We start from the raw sequence: 12,973 nt of genomic DNA, 5'->3' as shown, positions 1-12,973 counted from the left end.
GTGAAGGACTTCTTTATCATGCTGCTTTTAGAATTTTTTAGAATTTTTCTTTATACTATAGTTTGCAAATTTAACTACAATATGTAATTGGTGTTGGCCTGCTTTTGTTGATTTCAGTGGATGTCCTTTGTGTCTCCTGAACATGAATGTCTGTTTCCTTCCCTAGATAAGGAAATTTTTCAACTATTTTTCCTCAAATAAACCTTCTTCCCCTTTTCTCTTTTTCTCCTGGGACTCCAATAATATGCATGTTATTACATATTATGGAATCACTGAGTTTCCTAGGTCTATACTTGTGATCCATAATTCTTTCTCTCTTTTGTTCAACTTCATCATTTTCCATTGTTCTATCTTCTATATCACTTATTCGTTCCCACTTTTTCCATCCTTGTGGTCATGACAGCCAAACAGTTTCAGATTTGTTATTGCATTTTCCATTTTTGACTGTTTTTAAAACTCTTTTACCTCTGTGGTATGGTTCTCTCCAATGTCTTCCATGCTTTTCTAAAACCCAGCAAGTATACTTAAGATTGTTGCTCTACATGCTCCGTCAGGCATATTACTTACATCTTTTTCAGTTAGATCTCTAGTTGTGACCTCGTATTGCTTCTTTTGGGTGAATTCCTCTGTCTTGGCATTTTGTCTAGGTCTTGGTCTTCCTCTATGTGTTAGAAAACCCTGTAATGTTTCTTGCTCCTGGAAATAACGGCTTTATGAAGGAGAGGTCGTACAATGTCCAGGGCCTGGCACTTTAGGGAATGTCTTTGGTGTGTGCTGCAGGTACTCTGCTGCTGTGTTTTGGCTGCTCTACCCCTCAACTCAGTCATATCCAGAGGTTCACCTTGCCTGCAGTGGGCAGTATTTGAACCTTAGCCAGAATGTGGTGAGATTTAACTAGCCATGTTCTGGTCGGCTTGTTAAATGAGACTGATGCTACTTCAACTAGAACTGAACCCTTCTAGAACTCTATAGTTCTTAGAGGTGGTGTGTGCAGGGGGTTTCTGTTGGCCTTCTGGGTAAAGGGCCCACAGCGCTGGTCCTTGGGCACTAGAGATACCAGCAGAGTGAAGGGTGGCCATACTTTGTGTAAACAGGTTAGGCAGCCAGAGTTGGTGCTGTGCTGTTTACTAAAGCTTGTTTATGCTGAGGGGCAGGAGAGGGAAATGGTGCCAGCCAGCTCCTTTGTCCCCAGAGGTGGGTCTCCATAGCATCTGCTCTCAGGGAACCATTCCCAGAAGAGTGAATCATTTCCTTTCATGTGTCCTAGGCATTTTTCAGATTACTGTTTTCATTCTGTCTGTCTCTGTGTTGCCTGACTGCTGGGAGCAGCACAGTGCACTTTGGGCTCTGTCTCAGCCAAGGCTGCTGACTTTTAAAACTCCAAACTTTAAGAATGTGCTGTGCCAGGGGCCTGCACTGGTCTTCTGAGGGAGGGTTTAACCTAGAAGGGAAGTTGCATATGAGCTCAGGAGTGTGGAACTGGAAGCAAAGCAGGCTAAAGAGCCAGTGTCCAGGTTAAGAGCCCTCAGCAGGTATCTCTGTACCTATGCTAAAGGGCAGAGAAAGGAAATGGTGCCCACCACCACTACTCCTGGCTCTTTTTCTCCTGGAGAGGCATCTCTGCAAATGCCACCTCTCACAGATGCACTGGAAGAAGAGCCAACAGCCTGTCCCCATGCACCTTAGGCAATCCTCAGATCATGTCATCTGCCCTGGGGTTGCTTGCCTGACTTCTCTCCAGGAGTAGGGCAGGATCATCAGGTCTCTATCCCAGCCAAGCATACCAACCTGTAGAACTCCAGTCTTTGAACCCCACTGGTTGCAAAAACACAAAAATCAGCCCTTCTCATTTTCCCAACCAATGGCTTTGGGGAAGTGCTCTCCTTGTGCATATCCATTTGCAGCCCTCTCTCTCACCTCTCTCTGCTAGCAGGGCTCCCTCCCTCTTGCAGCACCCACAGTCCATTTCTCCCCCAAACCATATATATATATATATATATATATATATATATATATATATATGCTTTAATTGCTGTAAAGTTGCCTCTCAGAACTGCTTTTGTTATATCCCACTCATTTTTTTAAGAAAAACAACTAACAAAAATGGAAGTGAGAACATTTTTCATAAATTCAGGCACCTCTGCTTCCGAGAGAGTCAAAGTCTGGGCTGGCGTTAAGGCGTTGTAAGGTTTCTTTTCCTTGACTGCCCATGGTTCTTGGTCATGCTGCCTTGAGGAATGAAGAGGAAGACCAGACTAAGACTGCTAGGCAGTAGAGCAAAGTTTACTGAGTGATAATACAAAGCTCCTGAAGGAAGGGACCTGAGAGGATTGCCAGTTTGGCCTGGTGCTTTGGCATTTAGATCTAGGGGATTTTCTGGGCTCGTTGGCAGGCTCTTTGTTTTAAACTGATTAACCCTCCAAGTGCCTCTCACCCAATCAGATTTTTCTCATCTACCTATCACATAGGAAAGGGTGCAGGGTTCCCTCCAGGGTTGTGTAAAATCCTTTTAAGGGTGGTTTCCTCTTAGTGCATTGGGGGTGGGGTTAAGGGTAATTGTCACTGCCTGCCTTTCTTCCAACTATCCTTCATTATCATCAAGGAACCTAATGTACCTTTGCTCTAGTCTCTCTGGGGCAACTGGAAGATGAAAGCTTCATTTCAAAGAGACAGATGAAGAAAAAGGAGAAAAGTGGGATAAACAAAGAGATACAACAAACACAGAAACTAAAATAGAAACAGAAGCTGATGGATATAGTCATAGTGATGTAGTTTTTGAATGCAGATAGGAACCAGAGCAGACGGCTAAGAAAGAATTCTTGAGATATCTTTGGTGCAGAAAGGTGATTTTATTACAGCAGGAAGACAGGACCCGTGGGCAGAAAAAGCTGCTGCACCAAGGCTATAAGGGGTGACTGATTATATACTTGGGTGTTGGGAGAGGTAAGGAAAAACGGAGGTGTGCAAAAGGACTGTCATATGCTAACAAGAACCTGATAAGACATTGGAGGCCTTGCCATTGTCTAGTTAAGTTTGTTTTTCCCTCTACAAGTCATTAACATTAATACAGTTGGGAGTTTCCTTCTGGAAGTTGGGTTATTCATAAGAATGCTTTCTTCCTGTAAATCACTTAAATGTTTATAAACTGAGGGAGACTCACCTCCCACAGGACTGTGATCTCTGTACATTAACCATCTGTTTTTCTTCCCTGAGCTTTAGGGCAGCTAGGAGTGCCTGAGGAATGTCACACAGATCCTCACCCTAGAGGGAGCGGGGATTGCGTGTCACCTTGTGCTTTGCCCCCAGTTTGCCTTCTGCCCCCTCATCCATAGGGAACAGCCTCCATAGAGACACAGCCAGATAAGACATGCTAAGAACACAAATAAGAATCTGGCAGTGTCACTGTTCTGATAAACAGCCTCACATCTGGGAGAAAGGCAGTATATTATCTAAACAAATAAGTAACTTGGTAATTTGTATTATTGAATAAAAATAAATCCAGACAGGTTTAAAAATACTTTGTTTGAAAGTACTATTGCATGCAGTAGGAGAAAGGAGACTTGTAATAGGGAAACAGTCTAACCATAGAGATACAAGTGCAATCATCACAAAGGCCAGGCAGAAAGGAATTTTCTTCTGTGGGGAAATGTCAGCAAAGTGAGAAAAAAAACAGGGAATAGAGGGAGTGGGATAATCAGGTAATATTTTTCCCTGAGGTCTTATGATTCTTAGGAGGGATTGTCAAGGAGGAGTTATATATTGGGTCAAGATAACAGTGGATCAAATTTCAGGGCAGTGGAGAATGGAGAGAAGCTTAACTAATGTTTATTAGTTTTCCACTGTGTTTAGATTGATCAGTGGGGATGAAGAAGAAAATTATCCAGAGCAGGCCCAGGCCAGGAGGTCCCAGAAGATGAAAAGTTAAAACCAAAAACTAGAGATAACCTGAAGCCCTACCGGGAGGAAGAGATAACCAGATGCTTCTTCTGTAAACCAGCTTCCCACCACAGGCTTCCCATACTACTGTTCCCACGTAAAGCAGGCCCCACTCCCCCAGTTTAAACCCACCTACCAGCAGTCACCACAGCCCTTGGAAGCTGACTGCCTGCAGTCCCCTATAAAAGCCCTATACCTTTGCTCTAGGGCCCTGTACTTGGAGCACAAGCTCTGGGGCCACTGGTGTAAAATAAATCTGAAATCACCTACTTCTGAGTGTCACTTGGTCTCTCACAGGTCTGATTTTTTTTTTTCCACAACAGGGTCAAACAATTCAACAAACCTTTCTGGTCTCTATTTCAACAAAGAATGGGAATATAAAGGGTCTGTATCTGACCTCATTATTAATAACTTTAAAAGTGGGGCATTTGGAAGGGGAAATTTATATGAGCTCTGCAGCACCCACAAGAGAGCAGACTGAGGCTTCTCTCTGAGGGGGAGGTCAGGGTGCAGTTTGCTTTCCTCTAAACCTACAAAAACCATCAAAAGCGGTCAAGGTGAGAGAAAAAAAAAAAGTGAACAAACATAAAAACCTCCAGAGAACAAAAGCCTGAAAAAACCGGTTTCCTCAGAGCCCACCCCCTTGAGGGGGGCAGGAGGACTTAACTCAGGGAACATCATTGACTGAAAACCCACGTGGCAGGCCCCTCCCCCAGAAAACCAACCAGGAAAGAAAAAAAAAAAAGAAAAAAGAAAAAAAAAGACTACAAGAGAACAACCACCACTACTTCATAGAACAACATTTTTTTATTCTTATTTTATTTTTTTAAGATTTTATTTATTTATTTGACAGAAAGAGAGAGATCACAAGTAGGCAGAGAGGCATGCAGAGAGAGGAGGAAGCAGACTGCCCGCTAAGCAGAGAGCCCAGGATCCTGAGATCACGACATGAGTCGAAAGCAGAAGCTTCAAACCACCGAGCCACCCAGGCGCCCCAACTTTTATTTTTAAATCGTTCCCACTATTCTTGCTCATTTTTTTATATATAGACAATTTTTTAATCTATTTACCATCACATTGAGATGTCCAGTACATCAAATTCCATAATAACCTTATAACCTGAACTTTTTTTTTTTTCGGTGGGTTTTTTTTTTAATTTTATTTTTTATAAACATATATTTTTATCCCCAGGGGTACAGGTCTGTGAATCGCAAGGTTTACACACTTCGCAGCACTAACCATAGCACATACCCACCCCAATGTCCATAATCCCACCCCCCCTCTCCCAACCCCCCTCCCCCCATCAACCCTCAGTTTGTTTTGTGAGATGAAGAGTCACTTATGGTTTGTCTCCCTCCCAATCCCATCTTGTTTCATTTACTCTTCTCCTACCCCCTTAACCCCCCATGTTGCATCTCCTCTCCCTCATATCAGGGAGATCATATGATAGTTGTCTTTCTCTGATTGACTTATTTCGCTAAGCATGATACCCTCTAGTTCCATCCACGTCATCACAAATGGCAAGATTTCATTTCTTTTGATGGCTGCATAGTATTCCATTGTGTATATATACCACATCTTCTTTATCCATTCATCTGTTGATGGACATCTACGGTTCTTTCCATAGTTTGGCTATTGTAGACATTGCTGCTATAAACATTCAGGGTGCACGTGACCCTTCGGATCACTACATTTGTATCTTTATGGTAAATACCCAGCAGTGCAATTGCTGGGTCATAGGGTAGCTCTATTTTCAACATTTTGAGGAACCTCCATGCTGTTTTCCAGAGTGGTTGCACCAGCTTGCATTCCCACCAAGAGTGTAGGAGGGTTCTCCTTTCTCCGCATCCTCGCCAGCATCTGTCATTCCTGACTTGTTAATTTTAGCCATTCTGACTGGTGTGAGGTGGTATCTCATTGTGGTTTTGATTTGTATTTCCCTGATGCCGAGTGATGTGGAGCACTTTTTCATGTGTCTGTTGGCCATCTGGATGTCTTCTTTGCAGAAATGTCTGATCATGTCCTCCGCCCATTTCTTGATTGGATTATTTGTTCTTTGGGTGTTGAGTTTGCTAAGTTCTTTATAGATTTTGGACACTAGCCCTTTATCTGATATGTCATTTGCAAATATCTTCTCCCATTCTGTCAGTTGTCTTTTGGTTTTATTAACTGTTTCTTTCCTGTGCAAAAGCTTTTGATCTTGATAAAATCCCAATAGTTCATTTTTGCCCTTGCTTCCCTTGCCTTTGGCGAAGTTCCAAGGAAGATGTTGCTGCGGCTGAGGTCGAAGAGGTTGCTGCCTGTGTTCTCCTCAAGGATTTGGATGGATTCCTTTCTCACATTGAGATCCTTCATCCATCTTGAGTCTATTTTCGTGTGTGGTGTAAGGAAATGGTCCAATTTCATTTTTCTGCATGTGGCTGTCCAATTTTCCCAACACCACTTATTGAATAGGCTGTCTTTTTTCCATTGGACATACTTTCCTGCTTTGTCGAAGATGAGTTGACCATAGAGTTGAGGGTCTATATCTGGGCTCTCTATTCTGTTCCATTGATCAATGTGTCTGTTTTTGTGCCAGTACCATGCTGTCTTGATGATGACAGCTTTGTAATAGAGCTTGAAGACCAGAATTGTGATGTCACCAACTTTGGCTTTCTTTTTCAATATTCCTTTGGCTATTCGAGGTCTTTTCTGGTTCCATATAAATTTTAGGATTATTTGTTCCATTTCTTTGAAAAAAATTGATGGTACTTTGATAGGAATTGCATTAAATGTATAGATTGCTTTAGGTAGCATAGATATTTTCACAATATTTATTCTTCCAATCCAGGAGCATGGAACATTTTTCCATTTCTTTGAGTCTTCCTTAATTTCTTTCATGAGTACTTTATAGTTTTCTGTGTATAGGTTCTTAGTCTCTTTGGTTAGGTTTATTCCTAGGTATCTTATAGTTTTGGGTGCAATTATAAATGGGATGGACTCCTTAATTTCTCTTTCTTCTGTCTTGTTGTTGGTGTAGAGAAATGCAACTGATTTCTGTGCATTGATTTTATATCCTGACATTTTACTGAATTCCTGTACAAGTTCTAGCAATTTTGGAGTGGAGTCTTTTGGGTTTTCCACATATAGTATCATATCATCTGCAAAGAGTGATAGTTTGACTTCTTCTTTGCCGATTTGGATGCCTTTAATTTCCTTTTGTTGTCTGATTGCTGAGGCTAGGACTTCTAGTACTATGTTGAATAGCAGTGGTGATAACGGACATCCCTGCCGTGTTCCTGACCTTAGCGGAAAAGCTTCCAGTTTTTCCCCATTGAGAATGATATTTGCGGTGGGTTTTTCATAGATGGCTTTGATAATATTGAGGTGTGCGCCCTCTATCCCTACACTTTGAAGAGTTCTGATCAAGAAGGGATGCTGTACTTTGTCAAATGCTTTTTCAGCATCTATGGAGAGTATCATATGGTTCTTGCTTTTTCTTTTATTAATGTGTTGTATCACATTGATTGATTTGCGGATGTTCAACCAACCTTGCATCCCTGGAATAAATCCCACTTGGTCGTGGTGAATAACCCTTTTAATGTACTTTTGAACCCTATTGGCTGGTATTTTGGCGAGAATTTTTGCATCTGTGTTCATCAAGGATATTGGTCTGTAGTTCTCTTTTTTGATGGGATCCTTGTCTGGTTTTGGGATCAAGGTGATGCTGGCCTCATAAAATGAGTTTGGAAGTTTTCCTTCTATTTCTATTTTTTGGAACAGTTTCAGGAGAATAGGAATTAGTTCTTCTTTAAATGTTTGGTAGAATTCCCCCGGGAAGCCATCTGGCCCTGGGCTTTGTTTGTTTGGAGATTTTTGATGACTGTTTCAATCTCCTTACTGGTTATGGGTCTGCTCAGGGTTTCTATTTCTTCCTGGTTCAGTTGTGGTAGTTTATATGTCTCTAGGAATGCATCCATTTCTTCCAGATTGTCAAATTTGTTGGCGTAGAGTTGCTCATAGTATGTTCTTATAATTGTCTGTATTTCTTTGGTGTTCATTGTGATCTCTCCTCTTTCATTCATGATTTTATTTATTTGGGTCCTTTCTCTTTTCTTTTTGATAAGTCTGGCCAGGGGTTTATCAATCTTATTAATTCTTTCAAAAACCAGCTCCTAGTTTCATTGATTTGTTCTATTGTTTTTTCGGTTTCTATTTAATTGATTTCTGCTCTGATCTTTATGATTTCTCTTCCCCTGCTGGGTTTAGGGTTTCTTTCTTGTTCTTTCTCCAGCTCCTTTAGGTGTAGGGTTAGGTTGTGTACCTGGGACCTTTCTTGTTTCTTGAGAAAGGCTTGTACCGCTATATATTTTCCTCTCAGGACTGCCTTTGTTGTGTCCCACAGATTCTGAACCGTTGCGTTTCCATTATCATTTGTTTCCATGAATTTTTTCAATTCTTCTTTAATTTCCTGGTTGACCCATTCATTCTTTAGAAGGATGCTGTTTAGTCTCCATGTATTTGGGTTCTTTCCAAATTTCCTCTTGTGATTGAGTTTCAGCTTCAGAGCATTGTGGTCTGAAAATATGCAGGGAATGATTCCAATCTTTGGTAACGGTTGAGACTTGATTTAGGACCGAGGATGTGATCTATTCTGGAGAATGTTCCATGTGCACTAGAGAAGAATGTGTATCCTGTTGCTTTGGGATGAAATGTTCTGAATATATCTGTGATGTCCATCTGGTCCAGTGTGTCATTTAAGGCCTTGATTTCCTTGTTGATCTTTTGCTTGGATGATCTGTCCATTTCAGTGAGGGGAGTGTTAAAGTCCCCTACTATTATTGTATTCTTGTCGATGTGTTTCTTTGATTTTGTTATTAATTTGTTTATATAGTTGGCTGCTCCCACGTTAGGGGCATAGATATTTAAAATTGTTAGATCTTCTTGTTGGACAGTTCCTTTGAGTATGATATAGTGTCCTTCCTCATCTCTTGTTATAGTCTTTGGCTTAAAATCTAATTGATCTGATATAAGGATAGCCACTCCTGCTTTCTTCTGATGTCCATTAGCATGGTAAATTCTTTTCCACCCCCTCACTTTAAACCTGGAGGTGTCTTCGGGTTTAAGATGAGTTTCTTGTAGGCAACATATAGATGGGTTTTGTTTTTTTATCCATTCTGATACCCTGTGTCTTCTGATTGGGACATTTAGCCCATTAACATTCAGGGTAAGTATTGAGAGATATGAATTGAGTGCCATTGTATTGCCTGTAAGGTGACTGGTATTGTATATTGTCTCTGTTTCTTTCTGATCTACTACTTTTAGGGTCTCTCTTTGCTTAGAGGGCCCCTTTCAATAATTCCTGTAGAGCTGGTTTGGTATTTGCAAATTCTTTCAGTTTTTGTTTGTCCTGGAAGCTTTTAATCTCTCCTTCTATTTTCAATGATAGCCTAGCTGGATATAGTATTCTTGGCTGCATGTTTTCCTCGTTGAGTGCTCTGAATATATCATGCCAGCTCTTTCTGGCCTGCCAGGTCTCTGTGGATAAGTCTGCTGCCAATCTAATATTTTTACCATTGTATGTTACAGACTTCTTTTCCCAGGCTGCTTTCAGGATCTTCTCTTTGTCACTAAGACTTGTAAATTTTACTATTAGGTGACGGGGTGTGGACCTATTCTTATTGATTTTGAGGGGGGTTCTCTGAACCTCCTGGATTTTGATGCTTGTTCCCTTTGCCATATTGGGGAAATTCTCTCCAATAATTCTCTCCAATATACCTTCTGCTCCCCTCTCTGTTTCCTCTTCTTCTGGAATCCCAATTATTCTAATGTTGTTTCGTCTTATGGTGTCACTTATCTCTCGAATTCTCCCCTCGTGTTCCAGTAGCTGTTTGTCCCTCTTTTGCTCAGCTTCTTTATTCCCTGTCATTTGGTCTTCTATATCGCTAATTCTTTCTTCTGCCTCATTTATCCTAGCAGTGAGAGCCTCCATTTTTGATTGCACCTCATTAATAGCTTTTTTGATTTCAACTTGGTTCGATTTTAGTTCTTTTAGTTCTCCAGAAAGGGCTTTTATACCTCCAGAGAGGGTTTCTCTAATATCTTCCATGCCTTTTTCGAGCCCGGCTAGAACCTTGAGAATTGTCATTCTGAACTCTAGATCTGACATATTACCAATGTCTCTATTGATTAGGTCCCTAGCCTTTGGTACTGCCTCTTGTTCTTTTTTTTTTTTTTTTTTTTTTTTGTGGTGAATTTTTCCGCCTTGTCATTTTGTCCAGATAAGAGTTTATGAAGGAGCAAGTAAAATACTAAAAGGGTGGCAACAACCCCAGGAAAATATGCTTTAGCCAAATGAGAAGAGATCCCAAATTGTGAGGGGGGATAAAGGGGATAAAAAGAGGTTCAGAAAGAAAAAACAGAAGAAGAAACATTTAAAAAAAGAAAACCAATAAAGAAAAAAAATATATATATATTAGATAACCTAGTTAAAAAACGTTAAAAAAGAAAAGGGTAAAAGTTAAAAAAAATCTAGCAGAAGAAGAAAAAAAAATTGAAAAAGAAAAAAAACATTAACTGCAAGGCTAAAGAATCATGGGGAGAAAACCATGAGTTCCGTGCTTTGCTTTCTCCTCCTCTGGAATTCCGCTGCTCTCCTTGGTATTGAAACTGCACTCCTTGGTAGGTGAACTTGGTCCTGGCTGGGTTTCTTGTTGATCTTCTAGGGGAGGGGCCTGTTGTAGTGATTCTCAAGTGTCTTTGCCCCAGGCGGAGTTGCACCGCCCTTACCCTGGGCCGGTCTGAGTAATCCGATCGGGTTTGCTTTTGGGAGCTTTTGTTCCCTGAGCGCTTTCCGTAGAGTTCCGGAGGGCGGGAATGAAGATGGCGGCCTCCTGGTCTCTGGCCCGGGGGAGCCGAGAGCCCGGGGCCCCACTCCTCAGTGCGCCCTCAGAGAACAGCGCCCAATTACTCCCGTCACCCTGCCTCTGACCGCGCTCCGAGCTGACTGAGCCTGCGACCGGTTCAAGGTAACCCCGAGCTGTGAGCTCACTCCTCAGCTCTGTCTCTGTAGCCGGCTTCCCCGTTCTAATACCTGTAAGTCTGTGACACTCAGACACCCCCGATCCTTCTGGGACCCTGCGGGACCTGAGGCCACGCTGACCCTGCATGGGCTTCACCCCGGTTAAGCCTCTGGAGCGATGTCCCTCAGCAGAACAGACTTTTAAAAGTCCTGATTTTGTGCTCCGTTGCTCCGCTGCTTGCCGGGAGCCGGCCCCTCCCCCTGCGGTCTATCTTCCCGTCGCTTTGGATTCACTTCTCTGCCAGTCCTACCTCTCAGAAAGTGGTTGATTTTCTGTTTCTAGAGTTGCTGTTCTTCTTCTCTTCGATCTCCCGTTGGATTTGTAGGTGTTTGCAATCTTTAGATAAGCTATCTAGCTGATCTCCCACTACCTGAAGTAGTCTCAGCCTGCTACTTCTCCGCCATCTTGACTCCTCCCCCCTAACCTGAACTTTTTGATACATACACCTGTGTTTTTCTTTTGCATTTCTATGTTTTAAATTTCTTTTTTTAGTTTTTGTTTAGTTTAGTCTAGTTTATTCCTTTTTTATTTTTATTTCCTAATATTCATATAGAGTTAAACTTCAAGGTAATCCCCTTTCCCCAATCAATACTACTCCTATAGGTAAACCAATTTTTAATCCCCCTTTATCTTAGGAAAGTTGAGTCCTTTAACAAAGATATCAAGATACATCCAGGAAGAATCAAACAACCTTCCTCGCCCACACTGAGAATTTATAACCACTCTCCCATCTTTTTCTTCCACCAGTATTTCTGTGTTTTTCTGTTTGTCCTGATAGTATATAAATCTTACACTTGGGGTTCTTTTTGACGAGGTTCTTCCTTTATTTGCTTATATATATATATTTTTTTCTCTTGTCATATACTTTTATCAGTCTTTTTGTTTGTCTGTTTTTGTTTGTATATTCATCAATCTTACCTTGGGGCCCATTTGGGCTGAACCTTCTCTTTTATCTTCCCTTTCTTTCCTGTCTCTCTCTTTTTTTTTTCCTTTTTCTTTTCTTTTTTCTCTCATTTGGGGGGGAATCCTAATTGCTCAGAAGCATTCCAGGGTGCACCTTGACTACACCACGGTCGATACATCCAGCTACATCCGTTCAGTCATCTCTCACCAAAATGACTAGGAGGAGGAATGCCCAACAGAAGAAAAATACAGAGGATGGACCTTCTGCAACAGAGCTAATGGCTATCAACATAGACAATATGTCAGAAAGAGAATTCAGGCTAACAATTATCCAGGCAATAGCGAGGTCAGAGAAAGCCATGGATGACCAAATGGAATTGATTAGGGCTGAGCTGAAAGTGACCAGACAGGATGTTCACAATGTTAGGGCAGAGCTAAAAGCTAGAAGCTGGTTTTTTGAAAGAATCAATAAGATCGATAAACCATTGGACACACTAATCCAAAAGAAAAGAGAGAAAGCCCAAATTCATAAAATTATGAATGAAAAGGGAGAGATCACAACGAACACCAACGAAGTAGAAACAATCACCAGAAGTTATTATCAACAGTTATATGCCAATAAGCTAAGCAACCTAGAGGAAATGGATGCTTTCCCGGAAAACTATAAACTCCTAAAATTGAACCAAGAAGAGATTGACAACCCGAATAGACTGACATCTAGTAACGAGATTGAAGCAGTGATCAAACACCTCCCAAAAACAGGAGACCAGGACCTGATGGATTCCCTGGGGAATTCTACCAAACTTTCAAAGAAGAAATAACACCTATTCTCCTGAAGCTGTTTCAAAAAATTGGGAAAACTTCCAGACTCTTTCTATGAAGCCAGCATTACCCTGATCCCCAAACCAGGCAAAGATCCTACCAAAAAGGAGAATTTCAGACCAATATCACTGATGAATGTGGATGCTAAAAATCTCAACAAGATCCTAGCAAACAGGATCCAACAGCACATTAAAAAGACTATCCACCATGACCAGGTGGGATTCATTCCTGGGCTACAAGGATGGTTCAAC

The 12,973-nt window shown here is 41.4% G+C and overlaps 1 protein-coding gene across 2 annotated transcripts in view; it reads left to right on the top strand.

The window, feature by feature from the left end:
• LOC125079457 (interferon-induced very large GTPase 1-like) overlaps positions 1 to 12,973 on the top strand; it is a 39,406-nt gene that overhangs the window by 13,095 nt on the left and 13,338 nt on the right. Inside the window, exon 2 of one of the 2 annotated variants that reach the window (XR_007121125.1) lies at positions 3,220 to 3,637. The exons of the other annotated variant lie outside the window; for it this stretch is intronic. The gene's annotated coding sequence lies outside the window, so the exon portion shown is untranslated. Of the gene's footprint in view, positions 1 to 3,219; positions 3,638 to 12,973 lie in introns of those variants that run through there. 2 annotated transcript variants of the gene reach the window in all.

Source organism: Lutra lutra, chromosome 10 (assembly GCF_902655055.1).
Source record: "Lutra lutra chromosome 10, mLutLut1.2, whole genome shotgun sequence".
Lineage (NCBI taxonomy): Eukaryota > Metazoa > Chordata > Mammalia > Carnivora > Mustelidae > Lutra > Lutra lutra.
The sequence above is the reverse complement of the archived record's forward strand: the minus strand, read 5'-3'. Positions and strand labels throughout refer to the sequence as shown.